This window comes from Rhinopithecus bieti, unplaced genomic scaffold (assembly GCF_001698545.2).
Source record: "Rhinopithecus bieti isolate Rb0 unplaced genomic scaffold, ASM169854v2 scaffold_27006, whole genome shotgun sequence".
NCBI classification, from domain to species: domain Eukaryota; kingdom Metazoa; phylum Chordata; class Mammalia; order Primates; family Cercopithecidae; genus Rhinopithecus; species Rhinopithecus bieti.
This window is the reverse complement of record NW_016813373.1, coordinates 4,431,123-4,448,573: the sequence shown is the minus strand read 5'-3', so window position 1 is coordinate 4,448,573 and position 17,451 is coordinate 4,431,123. Positions and strand designations below refer to the sequence as shown.

The 17,451-nt window shown below is 38.9% G+C and overlaps 1 long non-coding RNA gene across 1 annotated transcript in view; it reads left to right on the top strand.

Annotated features, from left to right (window-relative positions):
* Nucleotides 1-14,360, top strand: part of LOC108512704 (uncharacterized) — a 70,051-nt gene extending 55,691 nt beyond the window's left edge. The window contains exons 3-4 of the long non-coding RNA XR_001880662.1: nucleotides 9,181-9,340; nucleotides 14,063-14,360. This is a non-coding gene — a long non-coding RNA (uncharacterized LOC108512704). The remainder of the gene's footprint in view (nucleotides 1-9,180; nucleotides 9,341-14,062) is intronic.
* Nucleotides 14,361-17,451: the final 3,091 nt, after the last annotated feature.

Below are 17,451 nucleotides of genomic sequence, written 5' to 3'. Positions count from 1 at the left end.
ACTTGTCTTCTCATTGCTCTTTCTGGTTTCCCCTTTATCCTCCAGATTATAGCTGAGGAATAGGTAGTGTTGCTATGGAGGTTTGGGCCTGGATAAAATAAGGGCAGCAGGTACATAACTGTAATTAAGGACTCAGCTTCTACCTGGACCTTGATTTATTTATTCATCCAGTCAAGCAGGCATTTCATAAGTACCTATTGTCTTCACACTTATCCAGAGAGCACTAAACTCAAGGAAACTTTCTTTTGTTGGAAGAATTTCCAGCCATAGCTGTGTTTCAAAATTTCCTGTGGAGTTTAACAAAAATGCGTACTCTTGAGCCCAACTCTCCAAAGATCCTGATTTGGTATTTCTAGTGGGGTTCTTAGCACTCGCATTCAAATGTACAGCACAATTCCTTCCATTTCATTACCATTTGCCTATCATGAATGTCTTCCTCAAGCCTCACCCTCTCTGGTTGTGATGTCTTTTCATATTAATTAGCTAATTAGGCAAACTAAGTCAGGGCCTCTCTTCTACAAGAAATATCCATCCATTTGACAAACACTTACAAAGCCTGAGCCAGGTGCTCTGTGTAGACCACATAAAGATGAGCAATCCCGGCCCTGCCTCACGGTTTTAACAATGGTCTTCTAGAGACAATCATCTGCATGTAGAATATGCTGGCGGGGATTTTCAGACCAAGTTGAAGTAGTGATTTCAGGAAGATTTACAAAGTCAGGCAGTTTAGCTGCCACTTAATCTGATCCAGGGTAGAGCTGGCTTTTACCATGGTCTCGTGATTCAAGGGACTCAGACGATTTTTTCCTACTCCTTTTGGAAGTAGAAGCCTGGAACCTGGGCTTCCGTTTAAGCACAGAAATATGAACACGAGGACAGAACATGACCTTAGGAGACTCCTGGAGAATCTGAAAAACAGATCAGCAACTCCCACATAATCAGGAGTTAGCAGAAAGTGTTGGATAAGTTTAGAAAGATGATTAGTTCATGCATGATTTAAATGTTCTGCATAATTTTCATTATACAGTTTGAGTTTGAGATTATCCATGTCAAAATTTTCTCTTAGTCAGTCTGGAGCTGGTCATATTTCATTATTTAAAACATGTAATTCTGTATTATCCACCTCTAGAATGAGCTACTTACTGAGGGAAAAAAAAATCTATGTGATCTTGAGTCCAAGAGGTCTAAGTAAATTTGGGATCTAAGCCTTCCACGAACATAAGGTTTGAAGGTGATATTTTCTCAAGGGCACTTTCATTCCTATGGAAACAGAAAATCAGCAGAGATGCCAAGTTTGGTGTGCAGAAGATGAACAATAAATGACAGTAGAATTTAATTCTAAATGAAAAGGAAAAGATGGAGGAGAAGTTTCGAAGAGTATAGGCACTTAAACGATCTCAAGACTTGGAAAGGAATAACCAAACAAATGCCTGTTCGACTAAATGGAAATTTTAAATGAGTTGGAGAGAGTTTGAAAACATGTTTTTTTACTTTGTTTTCCATACTACTCCATTCCACCCCCAGTCATTCCAAGGCAGTAATGGAATAACTTGATAAAGTAAGCAAGCCTTGCGTCACTGGAAAATAACACATTTCTGGCGAATGAATAACTGGCTAGATTATAAAATCAGAATACAGCCTTTTTTTTCCCCCTCTTAAGTCAAATGCTTTTGGAAACTGACCTGAGGCTATTTTTTATGATTCCACTGACAGACTTTAGGCTTCACCTGTTTTTCACTTGACTGTGATGCCATCTGATAGTATCACGTGGCTTAGGTGTGTCACAGGTTGCCTGCTGTGTACGTGGAGTCAGACACTCAGACTTCAGAGTCAGAAGTCAAGGTTCGTGAGACAAAACTCACTTCAATGTCTTGTGTTCTGAATGTCAGAACAATTAGAGATTAAATGGAAGGAAATTTGAGGCTAAAAAGAAACTAAAACTTGTGGTCACAAATTAAGAAGACTGAGTTTTACTTCTTGTATATCTCTTATTCCTTCATCTTGATCTCTCTCCCATGACTCTTCTGTGTCTCATGAACATACACACTAGATCAATTCCCTAATGTTCTTCCTCTATGAAAATAGTCATACCCAGCCTGCTTATGTAGGAGGAGGCTGAAAAAGATAGAATAGTAAAATTACATTTTGTTGCAGGAGGACTATAGCTCAGGGACATTTATTAATTGGAAACCAGAAATAACTAGAGGGAGAGTAGCATCACAGTAATGAGAGAAAAGTCTTCCAGGCCATACTCAGCCAAGAATGTATTTTCTCTTCTTCTTAAATCCAAAGTGGTCCATAAAACCACTCTCACTGAAGCTGCAGAGAACACTTTGACTAGAACATTTGGTGCAGGGAAGGAATAGGCATTCAATGAACTGGTTAACAGAAAATGTAACATTGGAGGAGCCTCTCATCTCCAACATTTCATGCATTTGCCTGGATTCGTAAAATTGGAAATAGGAAAATAAGTAACTAAATAATCATATAATAGCTAACTGTGTTTGTGAAGCCAAGCGGAAAGTCTGAACTTGAAACAATTGGAGACTGAAGAATTGAAAGCTCTGAAACTACATATGCACTGTGAATTTAAGAAGAAACCAGTTTGACAGCAAACCAATATGAAACAGAGTTTGAAGTGGAAAGAGATGAGGCCCGAGGAGAAAAATGAAACCATGAGAATCTCTAGACAAAGGAAAAGACGGTTCCTAGCAAGGAAAGGCTGGTAGTGAGAACCAGAACTGTGGCTTTTCCTCGTGATCTTGCTTGGCTCATTCATTCACGTACGGATGTCCTCTCGCATCTCCAGATGGCAATCCCTTTAGCTCTATGATACCCAGCCCTCTCCTTGGCCTCTCAAAGAACACCTGGTGGATCTGGCTGCAGAACTCTTGCCAAATGATAGAAATCTGATAGTCTGTAACTTCAATTAAGTTGATCAGGTATGCATTTGTTTTCATAACATTGCCTGAGCCAAGTCCATTTTCATTTACATATTTTTCTTCCAACTAGACTGTGAGCTTAAGGGGGAAATCACTATGTCTTATTCATCCAGATATCCTCCAATGCACATAGTAGATGCTCAAAAAATGTTTTTGAATGAATAGACAAGGTTGCCGTTCAAACCAAGTGATTTCAAAGTGAATTGTTGAGAGTCACATATTCATTATGTATTTACTGAGTAACCAGGAGAAGAGCTTGGATTAAAGGAAGAGACATAAGCATGTCCAGCCTAAGGGGAAGTGCCATCGGAGATAGTTGATGCAGTGAAAATCCTAAAAGGTCCCCTCCAAAAATGGCTAGCTTTCTACGTCTTAAAGCAGCTGAGTCTATTTTTAGCAACTCTGAGGACTTGAATATCTACTATGATATAGCTACTACCCACTGGTCATAGTTAGTTCTATGAAAGTCACACAGAAAAAGTGAAATTCCTTTTCTATGTGACAGTTCTTCAAATGCATGCTCCCCTTTTCATATAATATGATTTCCAGACTTTTTACCATTTTGTCATTGTAATGCTTTTAGATTGACTAATTAGAAAATGGAAGCTTTAAGAGATCATAGAAGGTAAAAAATCTGAAAATTATGGTTGCAAAGTCTGGCAGGTAATGGAAGGGGACAAATTAATCACCTACATGTGAAGCACTGGGTTAGGTCTTTTCTGTACAGACTAAAATGCCACAGGGGTCTGAAGACATCCTGTGATGCCTTGTTCTCCTCCTCCGGTTCATTCCCCACTTACTTTCTTACAGCATTCTCATAAAAGAGAATCAGTCATCCTGAGGTCAGTCATCTTGCCCTTAAAATATATTAATTCTGTTTTGCTTTTCTTATTCTGTATTAAAATACTGATGAATAACGTGAAAGAGGCATTAGGATGAACTAAGTATTTCATAATCTTTAGAAATAAATGATACTTAAATGTGAGGCAACAGGCAGTAGTGAGTTGGCTCTATCTTTGCACATCATAAGTTGCCCAAACAACATTTCCTTTGTGGTAAATTGTAAAGAAAAAAATGCGAAAATTTTACTCTGTCATATGCTGCAGTTATGTGTACGTATCAAAGAAAAAGGAAGGGAGAAGTATAAAATCAATTTTTTTGCTTACATAAATAATTACACTAATAGTTTATGAAATAAGAAATTGCTCAAGAATGAAACCATTTCTTTCAGATATTAGAATCTGTTCAGAAATTATGTCTTTTCCTTGGACTTTTATCTGATTTCCAACTTGTCAAATCATGTATCTTTTAAACCACATGTTCTGTTTTTGTACGTTGGATAGTTTCAGAGTAGGCTCCATTTACCCCTTTCTGTATAGAATCAGGCACCTTACAGTTCCACTTTTGCCACGTCTTTCGTGCTTTATGTTGCACATTTTATGAATGGGAATTCATATTTTAGCATAAAAAGCTAAAGACTGGAGTGCAGTGACACGGTCTTGGCTCACTGTAACCTCCACCTCCCAGGTTCAAGTGATTCTCCTGCCTCAGCCTCCTGGGTGGGTGGGATTATAGGCCCCCCCCCTCATGCCTAGCTTTTTTTTTTTTTTTTTTTTTTTTTTAGTAGAGAGAGGGTTTCACCATGTTTTCCAGGCTGGTCTTGAGCTTCTGACCTCAAGTGATCTGCTGCCTCAGCCTCCCCAAGTGATGGGATTACAGGCATGAGTCACCGTGCCCAGCCATCTTTTCCTCCTTAGGGTTTTGCTCTATATGTATAGACCTTGAGAAAGAGCATTCAAAATAGACTTTATCCATAATCAACATTTTAGGATCTTCTTTCCTCCATAAAGATCTTCAGCATCACTAGGCATCACAGTTCATTCCTCTTTTAAAGCAAAACATAGCATAAACTAGACAAAACCCCCAAATAAGCTCTCCATTTCCTTCAGCTTTTGTAGCTCTAGCAGTGTAATCTATTGCTGGGCAATATATTCAAACCTCCCACTGATTATCAAAGCTGTTTAAATTCCATTCCATGAGTTTGTGTATGGCAAAGATGAAGCTGTTTGTTTAATTAAACAATTTCTCTAAAAATGCACACAGTATATTTTGAGAACATACTGAGACTTTGACCATGCTTCAACAAGGGCATTTTGCTGGCACACTTTTCAACATGTTATCCCTCTTGAGTTTTATTTCTATGTTACAAAATATCTCATCAATTGATATCTAGCATTTTGCATCTAATGCATTCTCATAACTTCTAGTTGGCTGTGGCTTATTTCATTGTATGCTTTCTTCTTCATGCTTCTGGACAAGCTTTGTTTTTATGGCCTTTAAAAAAACATGGCTGTTGTCAAACACTATATACGGAAATGGTTTCCTTGACAACCATAACCACAAGCGAGTCGTCTGCACCTCTTTCTCATTGCATGGTTTGTTTGGTTGCTAAAACACTTCAAAACATTTTTATTCAGAGTCAGGTATTAAATACTTGAATTTATAGAGCAAGCTGAAAGCCAAGCAGGTGATGAACTATCAGAACAGCTGTAAAGTGGTAAACTCTAATAATTTTCAAGTGTTAGAGTTCAGCCTTATGACACAGTCTGTAAAAGAACAAATGCTGAAATCTTGATATTTAAGATCCAAAATAAATGACTACCTCAAGGACACAAGTTAAAAAAATAAAGAGTGGCTAGAAGTGCCAAAGAAATGAAAAATATTGCTTAAATGGAAAGTGACACTGCAGTTTTATTCATCCATATAAAAGTTCCAAATACTAATTATTTAATAGGAAAGAGGTCAGCTTCAAGGTTATCAACAGAACAGCAGAATTTGGTCAAAAGTGCTCCTAATACTATGTCTCTTGAAAAATTAAGCACAATATATATGGAGTATTCATTTAAAATAGTCTTTGAAAATTTTCTTTGGTTAAATGTCTCATAGCTCATAAGATACAAAAAAATCTCTATTTCTGGGAACTTCTCAGGATAAAAATATTTTCCCAAATATCAATTTTTGACAAGGAAATGTACAGCTTGCATGGATTACAAAAAAATTAGAAAGATCAACAGGAGATTCTGTACAATGTGATAAGCATCCCAAGAAAAAATTACTAACAAGGTCATATCACTCCATACTGGTCTAGTCTCCTAATATCTGTCAAAGACAGGATATAATAAAAAACATGGTTTACTGTCCCCCCCACCCCATCTTGTCCAAAACCATGGGTAAGTTGCACATGTCTTTAGATTGGTTGGAATCAGAGTAATTTGACTGAAATAAATCTCATAAATAATCCTATTTGTGTTCATGCATGTTTATAGAAAACAATTGTGCAAAAATATGAACCTGGAAATTTAATCGAGAGAGGTAGCAGCAACTCTTATGAGAAATTGGAGCTCTGGGTCACCAGGTAGGTTGAGCAGCAGGTGAAAAAAAATTATACAGAGAGTTTTTACTTATAGAATTTTACTTAACAGCTCTGAAAGAGCCTATGAGGTTAGGTACGAATTATGGCACGGGCAAGGCAGGCAGGCAGACAGGCAGAAGGAAGGAAGGAAGAAAGGAAGGAAGGAAGGAAGGAAGGAAGGAAGGAAGGAAGGAAGGGCAGGCAGGTGGGTGAAAAGAAAGAAAATGAAGAAAGAGATAAAGAGAAAACTTAGGCCAAGCTGCTCAGAGCGGGAGGGCAGTTATAGAACAACCAAAGTAAAATCAGGAAGTCAATGGAGGCCCCAGGTACCATTCTGAGGTGATTTTGAGAACAGTGTTAAAATGAAGCCAAAGAGATGCATCTAAGGCCTGGTCAAAAAAGAACCTCAGTCCCCCCATAGACCCAGATAATTCAAAAAGAGTTTAACTTTTTTCATATACTTCAATTCTTACCATAATGTTCTACAGGTATAGAATGTTGGGGCCCTTCCATTACTCCATGCATTGGGGAAGAACCAGAATTGTGAGAAGAGCTTTGGTGCCGCCACAACCATTCCTTGGCCCACCTCCAAGAAAAGGCAGGCTGGCCTCTGTTCAGGTGTTGTCTGTGCTTGCATTCCCAACATTCACATGAGGAATTATCAATGGGTTCCGGACATAGTCAGCCACAGAGCAGAGTGAATTCCAGGAGGTGTGTGTCAGGCAGGATCCCATCAAACTCATTGCTTTCAATACTTCAAAAGCTTGTTTTAGAAACACCATTATGCAGAATTGTCTGAAGGACAGAAAATCCAGACATTCCGCTGCATACTCTAAAATCTGTCTTTGGGTTGTTCCAGGCCAGCAGAGATTTTCATAACTAGACCGTCTCGTTTAGTTCTTCCCATCTTTTGATGACTTTTAAAAATGTGTATATTCATACCTTACTTTGTTCTGTAAAGCATTTAAGATAGGAATTTTTATTGAATTGAGCTGTGAATTTATGCCATCAGTCTTTATCTGAGGAACATCATAGAAAGCACTTCTGTGAAATGCCTGTCAAGATACTATTGAAAATGTGGCTTATTACATTTCAAAGTATGCTCCTTATGAAGACCCACTGGAAAAACTTCCCTCTTGCCTTCATACAAAGAAGCATTGAGCTTTTCTTCTAGCACTGGCTTGTTGTATCTTATAGAGACTGATTCACGTATTGGACCATGTTTTTCTCTATGCACAATGCCAACTTGGTGTCCTTGCCCATCCACCATACAGAACCTCTCAGCATGCATTTTGTGGATTCACTTCCAGATTTACCCTTCTTTCTCTACCCCTATTTTTTCTGTATTCAAAAGTCTCCACTTTGTACATTTAAAAATTTTTTAATGTATATAGAACACTAAGTAAATATACTATGAGTTCAGAGTAGTGCCTCTCCTGCCAGAGGATGAAGAGAGGCAATATACCCCATTGGGGCTGGACATATATTCTACCCATTTAGATCCCGAGAGAAACTTGAGCCTCTCTTCTCATGGAGAAAGAGTAAAATCACAGACCACCACTACCTGTCAGACCACCTTCATCCACAGGAGGGTAACTTTTAGGGAAATCATTTTGGAGTGTCATGTAATACCAACCAATTTTCCTATAGACTTATAAGATTAAATACTCAGTACTTTTCAAAAATGAAAATAAGAAACAAAAGTTCATTATTAAACTGTAATGTTTACTTTATCCCTTGCATAGGATGAAAACAATCTACTCCCCTGAAGGAAAGTGCTGACTTCCTCTCTTGGCTCTGTAAGTCCTGTGGCAGTTGGTCCCTGCAGCAGAGAGAACTGAATGAGAAGACCCTTAGAGTAGCCAACTGACTATTATAGAATTCCTGGGAGAGCCATACCTCATTATCCACGTAGAACTGGCCCAGCTTATTCTAATTTCATTTGGCTCCAGGCAGAAACACTCTTCAATGTCTAAAACTTTGGATGGCTGTGAACTTCAGCTTTGCGCCTTAACTCTCCACTGGCCCTTTTCTTGACCCACTATTTTGCTCACTATATTTTTGCAATATATACTTGGCTTGGGCCACCAGAAAAACTCACCCCTACCTGGCCCACAGCTACTCCCCTGAACTCAGCTGAACAGCTCACCCTGGCTTTAAAACTGGAAGTCCCACATCCCTGGAAACTTCTCAGTCCTAGGCAAAGGAGGGATGATTGGTCACCCTACTCCCAGTCCACACTGATCATGCAGTAAATCACTGGCAGAATCAGAACCTTATTTATTTTATTCCTTTATATATCATTATATAGCACATATAATAATAACATATAAAGGACTATAACAATTATACATGTTATATAACATATATTACTAATTATATATGTTGATATGCATGTAATAAAATATACAGAATAGATAACTATATTATAAAGGAATAAAAATATGTATACAGATATATACATAAACAAAATTTACATATGCATATATATTTTACAGTATATAACTTCTTAAAAGACAACACTGTGAGCAAATTTCACAGAACTAAGTTATTTAACTGTGTAAGAACAACATGGCAATATCCATGGCAAAATTTTAATCTCATTCTTTTCCCCCGTGATCCTTCATGCTTTGGAAATGCCTCTGCTGCCTTTTACCACTGTGTGTTCAAGTAATAGGAATAAATGTCTAAAATTAGTCCAAAGAAAATGAGGTTAAGGAAGCATATCTGTTATCTAAAAATAAACTATGAATTCTAACCCCCCCCCACAAATGATTTTAGGATTATCCAATTTTATCAAATCTCTCTCTCTCCTCCTTTCTTTAGTGTAAATAACAAGGGCTGCCAATAAATCTACCTCAGAGGACAAAGGAAAAACCAAAACTCTGCCAGGGAGACTTTACTTTACTAACCAGGTGACCAAATTTCTAAAACATCATTCCCGTAATCCCTGATCAACAGAAAGGAAGCTCTGGAAGCATGAATGGTCAGTACACACATCGTCAACAGGACTCACACACCACAAACTAGTCATTGATCCTTTTGACCCAATTTCAGAAAATATGTTTACATAGAGACACATATTTTTGCCATTTGCTTTTTGAACAACCAACAGGAAAATCTGTCCACATATGTCCATTATGATCCTCTCTAATGAAGACTATCTATGTTGTTTAAACAAAAAGAAATTAATGCATGAGAATGCCAAAGTTCTGAGCTTTAAGTTTCTGTACTCAATATATTGAATAAAAGATATATGTAGTATACATTGGAATAGAAGGAGATTAACTCAGTGTGTCATCACACACCTAGTTCTGGAGGTGGTATAATCATTCTGTCATGTATGATGGATGCCTGGATAGATCTCAGGATTTTGAAAGTCTCAAGTTAAGCTTCTAGTTTATTCCTCTAAATCTCAAGGGCTTTAAATAAAAACAATCTCTTATATCTTCACTACAAGATTCAAGTGTGAAACGCTTCAGTAGGCCTCTGATTTAAATATGTTTGGTAACTGATTATGTGTCTACATTATCTGAATGTAGGAGATGGATGCTGACACTGCTTTAAAATAACAATAGGAAAGCTGGTTTCCAGTGGGAAAGCCCCTGTGATGGGAATGTCAATTTATTGCAGGCATTTGTGATAAAGAGAAAAGTCAGTCATTTTTCTTAAATGAAAACTAGAGTTAAACACAGTAAATCTGTTGGCAATGGAAATTAATAGTATACCAATTTAAAAGGAACTACACATTTTTTGAAAAGGAAGAAATCTTAGTTTTTAGAGCAGTTTTAGGTTGACAGCAAAATTGAGCAAAAGATACAGAGATTCCCAGAAGGTACAGAGATAACCCCTTCGCCACATATGCACAGCCTCCCCATTGTCAATATCCCCCACCTGAGTGGTACAGTTATGACAATTATGAACCTACACTGATACATCATTATCACTGAAAGACTATAGTTTATATTAGTGTTCACCTCAGAGGTGCACATTCTGTGAATTTTTCCTAATTTATAAAGACACGTATGCAACATTACAGTAGCATACAGAGTAGTTTCACTGTCTTAACATGGTAAAACCCCGTCTGTACTAAAAAAATACAAAAAAGTAGCCAGGCGTGGTGGCTGGCGCCTGTAGTCCCAGCTGCTCGGGAGGCTGAGGCAGGAGAATGGCGTGAACCCAGGAGGCGGAGCTTGCAGTGAGCCGAGATCACGCCACTGCACTCCAGTATTTTCACCATGTCAGACTCTGTCTCAAAAAAAAAAAAAAAAAAAAAAGAAGGAAAGAAAAAAGAAAAGAAAAAAACAATCTTATGTGCTCCACCTATTCTTCTCTTCTCCCTCCCCCTGGCAACCACTGATCATTTACTGTCGCCATAGTTTTGCCATTTCTGGAATGTCATATAGTTGAAAACCTACAGTGTGTAGACTTTGCAGATAGACTTCTTTCATTTGGTGATATGCGCTGACATTTTCTCCAGGTCTTTTCGTGGCTTGATAGTCCGTTTCTTTGGAACCACACACATGTTTTAAAAATTGATATTCTTCTGTGACTTACAACTGTGGTTTCTGTGGTTAGATGTAGAGACTGAGTTTTACATGTTGGCAGACACATTTTGAAGTAGATAAGCCCTGGGTTTAGAGACAGCAGTCATGGGTTCAAGTTCCAGCTCTGTGATTTACTAGGATGGGAACTAGGAGAAGTCACTTAACCACTGAGGTTAGTAAAGGCTGAACATAAAGAGGCCCAATTGTCCTTGAGGTAACCCAGCTTGAGCTTTCATCCAATAGGGGTACCCCAGAAGGGGTGTGTGACACACTGAGCCAGTCAAACCCTCTGTCTTACAAAGTTGGACCAGCAGATAAATACATATAAGAAATAGGGAGCCATTAAGTTTGAGGGGATTCAGAAGATAGATCACAGAGTTGCTCTTGAATCCTAAAATAAATTCAGTTCTATCCATATAGTGAAACAAAATGTAGTAAATAAAGTTCATTATTTGAGATAGGAAAGATTTTAACAATAGGGGTCACTCTCATAAGTAATTACATGTGGGAGGGGTAAGATATAAAGTAAATTATAAAGATATACACACAGAATTAGGCTACATCTGTAACTCATGATTTAATCTGATCCCACAGGATAATAAATAAAGGTAGCTAAGGAGATACTCCAACATTATTACCCATATTTATCCTTAAGTCTGGATTATGATTATACCATCCTGTGTTTCAGCAGAAAACTGATAAAACTCGTATACTGGGTAATTTGAAGAGAGTGTCTTAAGGGACTGTTTGTGAGGTATGGGTGAAGAATGGTACAGGTTCCTAGGATCAGCCCCATTAGCAGCCTAGGCCACAAGGGGCTGGAGGAGGGAGTGGGTTCCTGAACCTGTAAAGAGAGGGCTGCTGGACAGAGCTGTGCCCTTCAGTCAAGGCACACAGACAGCCAGCTACAACCCCACAGGAAGGAAGTCAGGTCCAACTTTACTCACACGGGCAAAACTCCAGCAGAAGTCAGAAGGCAAAGGGGCCTTTGGATGCAGCTCAGCAAGGTGGAGAAGGGTGGGTGCAGAGAGCAGACAGGGTGATCTAACCTTCCTCTTTATTCTTGTCTGAATGTTCTACACTTTCTCCAGGGAACATGTAGATCAAACATGTATTTCATAGCTTTAAGTTATTTTCTCCTTCGGTATTCCATTTTTGTCATTCATTGCAGAGGGTTGGATAAAAAATAAAATAGAGGCGTGGGTCAAAATAAAAGACTGAAAATAAGCAGAAGGGGATAAGAATGAGAAATTCTGGAAAAAGTAACAGAAGTGATTCTGGGGACCAAAAAAAGTCACATTTGGTGGCTAAAGCAAATGGGCCGCCAAGTCTCACTGTCCCAGCTCCACAGTGTTCTGCACATTAAAGACTAACCATAATAGAAATAATAGTCATTTCTAAGGGGATTTTTTCAAATGGACTTCCCTGAGTCTGCTTTGACATACAAATTAGCCTTAAATGAAAACACCATTTCAGAGTTGCCAAGGCCTTTTTCAGCATTCTAAAGTCATTTTGTCTTTTCATGTCTCTGATCTAAATGTATCTGCTTTCAAACCCAAAATGGTATTTTCTGTGCAAGTGTACCAAATTGAGTAGAACCTGCATCTGACAGATCTCACAGATGTGAGTAGTTTCAGTACAAGCAGATGTCATACCAAGCAAACCATTGTCACTGGATAAGTGCGTGAGGTGAGCTGAGGATAAATTCTGTGGTCGCCACTTCCTCAGAGCTCAAAGGCTAACACCCAGTTCATCAGAACGACCCACTGGGCTTCATGGACTCCTATGCTGATCCAGTAGAGGGCAGTGATGGTTCCAGGAGCGTGGCTGGCCCTATGCAAGGACTCCCCAATGAAGGCAGGACTCTAAGGCTTTATTCAAGCAAGACAGACAGAGTCACCTGAGTTTATTTCTCTCATCACACTGTGGTCTGTGGCTGTTCCCTTAGTAACCCTGCAGCTGCTGCCAGCAGTCATGGGAAAAGGAATTATGACCTTCATCTCCATCTGCAACCCTGAAAACAAAAGCCACAGCACCTATAGCTTCTGCAATATCAGATATATGGTGCAATTGTCTGGTGATATATTTCAGACCCAAGGCAGCCTCTGAGTGAGGTAGGCAGGGGGCTACTCCTTTAAAGGAGCAGCAAAGGAACCCATAGTTCCCAAAAAGGACATTTAAACCTCATCAAGAAGGGATCTGAAGTAGAAGACCATCAATGCTGATCCTTGAAAGGTCTGGAGCTCTTTAATTAAACAGACCTCCCCCTCACTTGACATTATAGTTAATGCAGGAGAGATGTGCTTAATTATGAACAAGCGAAAGTGTGTTTCACTTGCAAATATCAAATAAGCTGTGGAAATTATTTGCATGGATTATCAGTTGGTAGACACCTCAGAAGATTTCAAGTCTCTAGGAATTTCTAAAATAATTTATTTAAGTTATTTAAGTTACATATTGGGGGAGCACATTATGCAACAGTTTTCCCGGTGCTACTTAACTTTTCTACTAAGGAAAATAACTTTACTTGCATTGCACCATTTATATGCAATCAGGAGTTAGTCTTCCTTTCAATGGCATATAAAAATAGAAAGCATTATAAATGTTAGAGCTAGATGAGACTTTAGATATCACCGTTTTAAATTTGTTAAGCAATGGAACCCTTTTCAAGATAAACCTTATAGGCAACCTCAATATATCCAGAACAGATAAAAATATTCTATTAATATAAGTTTATTTTATAAGTTCACATTTCTGTTAAATATTATAAAGTCAATCACTAAGAACAAGGAAGTGTTTTTAGATGAACGAGATCTGAGTTCATGAATGACTTATAAACATACATCAGTTTTAGAATATAATTTATTTTGGTATTGTCTTTGCAATGACTTTTGTCAAGGATGACAGTGATTGCCACAGATAAATGACTGTAAATGGTAACAGATGTTTTTATAATAGCCTTTCTTGCAACCTTAGGGTATTCTTTAAATAAAACAAAGAAGTTTAATTCCAAAATCTGCACTGAAACAAGTTATGAACATTGGCAACATAGTAGTAAGCTGTAGTACCCAAAAAGTTAAAAGACATGTTTAAAAATTGTCGTAGAGACAGATAGCTGTGTCCTTGACAAAAATAAGTTCCTTTTCTCTCTGGGTTCACAGCTCAACCATATTTATCAGCCTTCCTGTGGTCATTTATCTAAGCTCCAGCTAGTGAAGTGTGAGTAGAACAGACATGCACCACTTACAGGCCTGGCACCTGCAAAGCCCCCACGGCAACCCTCCAACCCTTTGCTCAGCAACTGTACTGCGCTGGAAAGAACTGAGGATCTAGAGGAGGACAGGGCTGTAATATGGAAGGAGCTTGGTTTCTGAAGGACTAATGTAGCAGGCCACCTGCAGAGCGGGAACATCTTTAATAGGTTTGGAATAGCAAGAAATAAACTGGTCTTGTGTTAAACAACTAATTTTGGGGTCTTTGGTACAACAGCTAGCATTATTTACCCCTACTAATTATTATTATAGATATCATGGTTAAGATAAATATGAAAACAACATTCGAATCAAATGTTTGCTGAACCCCTAAATCACTTGTCCAGAAACCACAGTTTGAAAAAACAGAGTTATGTTTGTTTTTGTTTGTTTGAGACAGAGTCTCACTCTGTTGCCCAGGATAGGATGCAGTGGTGCACTCTCAGCTCACTGCAACCTCCACCTCCTGAGTTCGAGCAATTCTCCTGTCTCAGCCTCCCAAGTAGCTGGGATTACAGGTGTGCACCACCATGCCCGGCTACTTTTTTGTATTTTTAGTAGAGATGGGTTTTCTCCATGTTGGCCAGGCTAGTCTGGAACTCCTAAACTCAGGTGATCTGCCCACCTTGGCCTCCCATAGTGCCGGGATTACAGGTATGAGCCACTGCACCCAGCGGAAAAACCCGTTTTGATCCAAACTTCTATATAGAGGCATGACTTCCTTGCTGCAGGGCAAAGTGAACTCTTACTCAAAGCCACCAAAAAGTTAGTAGGGCTTTCAGCAACGAGTAAGAATAATATGATCAAGATAACTTCTATTTTTTTTTGAGACGAAGTCTCGTTCTGTCACCCAGGCTGGAGTGCAATGGTGTGATCTCAGCTCACTGCAAACTTCATCTCCTGGGTTCAAGCAATTCTCCTACCTCAGCCTCCCTAGTAGCTGGGATTACAGGCAGCCACCACCACACCCAGCTAATTTTGGCATTTTTAGTAGAGACAGGATTTCACTACGTTGGCCAGGCTGGTCGCAAACTCCTGACCTCAGGTGATCTGCCTGCCTCAGCCTCCCAAAGTGATGGGAGTACAGGTGTGAGGCACTGCTCCCAGTCGATAACTTCTATTTTTATGCAGTAGTGTGAGAGAATTAAGGTACTGGTCCCTCCCAGCTAAAGCCATTATTTCCCTAGCATACTCATTCTCCATGAACCTTAGGGGACTTGGATGCTGCACCCGTGGTACCTGAGGGTATGAGATAGAGCATGGCCTCTCTTTTTTTCCCATAAATCCCTACAACAGGAGGCACCTTCTCCGCCATTTTATTCCTAGTGAATTTACCAATTTAAGAGGGGAAGCTGTGGACTAGCAGGAAGACCAGTAAACTCAGTCAGAAGTTCCAAATTCAAGCCCCACACCAACTTCTTACTAGTTACATGAACTTAGGCAAATCTCCGAACTTCATCTACAAAATTAAGAAGTGAGATCATTGAAAATAGTAAATAAACTCAAACGTATGAAAGTTCTTTAAAAAACAAAAAAGTATGTGAAATACAAAATATTGCAGTTACTGGTGACCCTGAAGCACTTAGCAGATCTATAGTCTTTTCACCAAAGAGGCATTATGATAAAATGTTCCAATCATGAGATTTAGTATGAGAAGACATAGGTTGGCCTCTTTTTCTGCTTTGAATTTGTGGAATTCTGTTTGGTTGTAAGCGACAGAAAAATATAATGGTAGTTTAGTTCCCTCATGTGTAAAAGTCCTGGGAGACTTCTTAGGGTGGGTATAGCATTCCATAGTGGGGTTCCAGTTAGGGCTGCCAGATAAAACACAGAATACTCAGTAAAATCTGAATTCCAGGTAAACGTTGAGTAACATTTCAACACCAGTATGTCCCATGCAGTATTTATTGGTCATCTTGTGTTTCTATTTGCTAAATCTGGCAACTGTAGACCAGCCAGGCTTCTTCTTTTAATTTATTCATTCACTTTCCAAGATGGTAGCATTCATATTCCAGAAGGAAAAAATGAAGAGAAAAACACAGTGTACATAAGCACTAGCTTTTAACCAAAGCTCCCCCAGAGCTACCACACCACAATTCTATATGCATCTCAGGGTCCAGAACTTAGTCACATGGCCATGCCTAGTTGCAATGGAGCATGGAAAATGGAGTCATTATTTCGGGCAGTGGCATGCTCACCTAAAAGTTCCATGACTGTGGAAGTAGGAAGGACTTAATGCCGCAGAACAACTGTTAGATTCTAATACAGGCTGTCTTAGTCCATTCTTGCTATTATGACAAAACGCCACAGACTGGGAGCACTCATGACTTAATCACTTCCCCATGGCCCTACCTGTTAATACTATCACACTGGATATTAGGTTCTAACATATGAATTTTGGAGGAACACATCTATTCAAACCATAGCATATACCTCTAATCAAAAGTTTCATTTTGTAAAAATCAGTGTACTGCTTCTCCAAAACACAGTTCACTTATCAAGGCACTTGACTTTCTGAAGACTAAAAATTGAACAATGTATATAGACTTTTGCTTTATTACTAGGTAAACATTTAACTATGCTTTTACTCCTTCACAGATGGGGTGTACAGGCAATGCCAATGAAGTCAGGAAACTGCCACTGTGAGGCCTAGCACAGTAGAGTTAGAGATGGGATGGGCAGCTTAGAGGGCTCCTTTATGGAGTAGATAGAACTTGGCCTTGATGATGGGTAGACTTTGCAAAACTGCAGAGTAGTGGGGAGGACATCTGTGGGAGGAGAATGGCTTAAGTAAAGGCATAGAGTTAGAAATAGTCACCACCTATTCAAGGTGTGAGACACTAATTTGACTGTAACAAAAGAGCTATTACAGAGATTTCAATATTCCCATTATTCCCACTCAGAGCTCTGCCTCTTAACTTAATCATTACATTTCTTATTTTTTCAAATGACTGGTAAGTTGATTTTTAGTGAGCTAAAAGAACAATTTCTTTTAGTTCTGCAATTTTAGCTGAAATATTTCAGCAAATATTTGTTGATCATCTCTGATGAGCTGAGCACTGGGGCTACATAAACCAGTGAGATGTTTGTCCAGAAAGACATGTGAACAATGAAAAGATGATATGGAAGTGCTATAATGGGAATATGTGTAAGCTGCCACCAGAGGTTTGGGGAGTAAGCATCTAACTCTGCTCCTGGGAACTGGGCAAGGCTTTGCAGAGTAAGTGAACTTTCCTTGCACAGTCGTGAAAAAAAAAAAAATAGAAAAATGGGTCAGGAAAAAATGAAGAGGTGAGCCA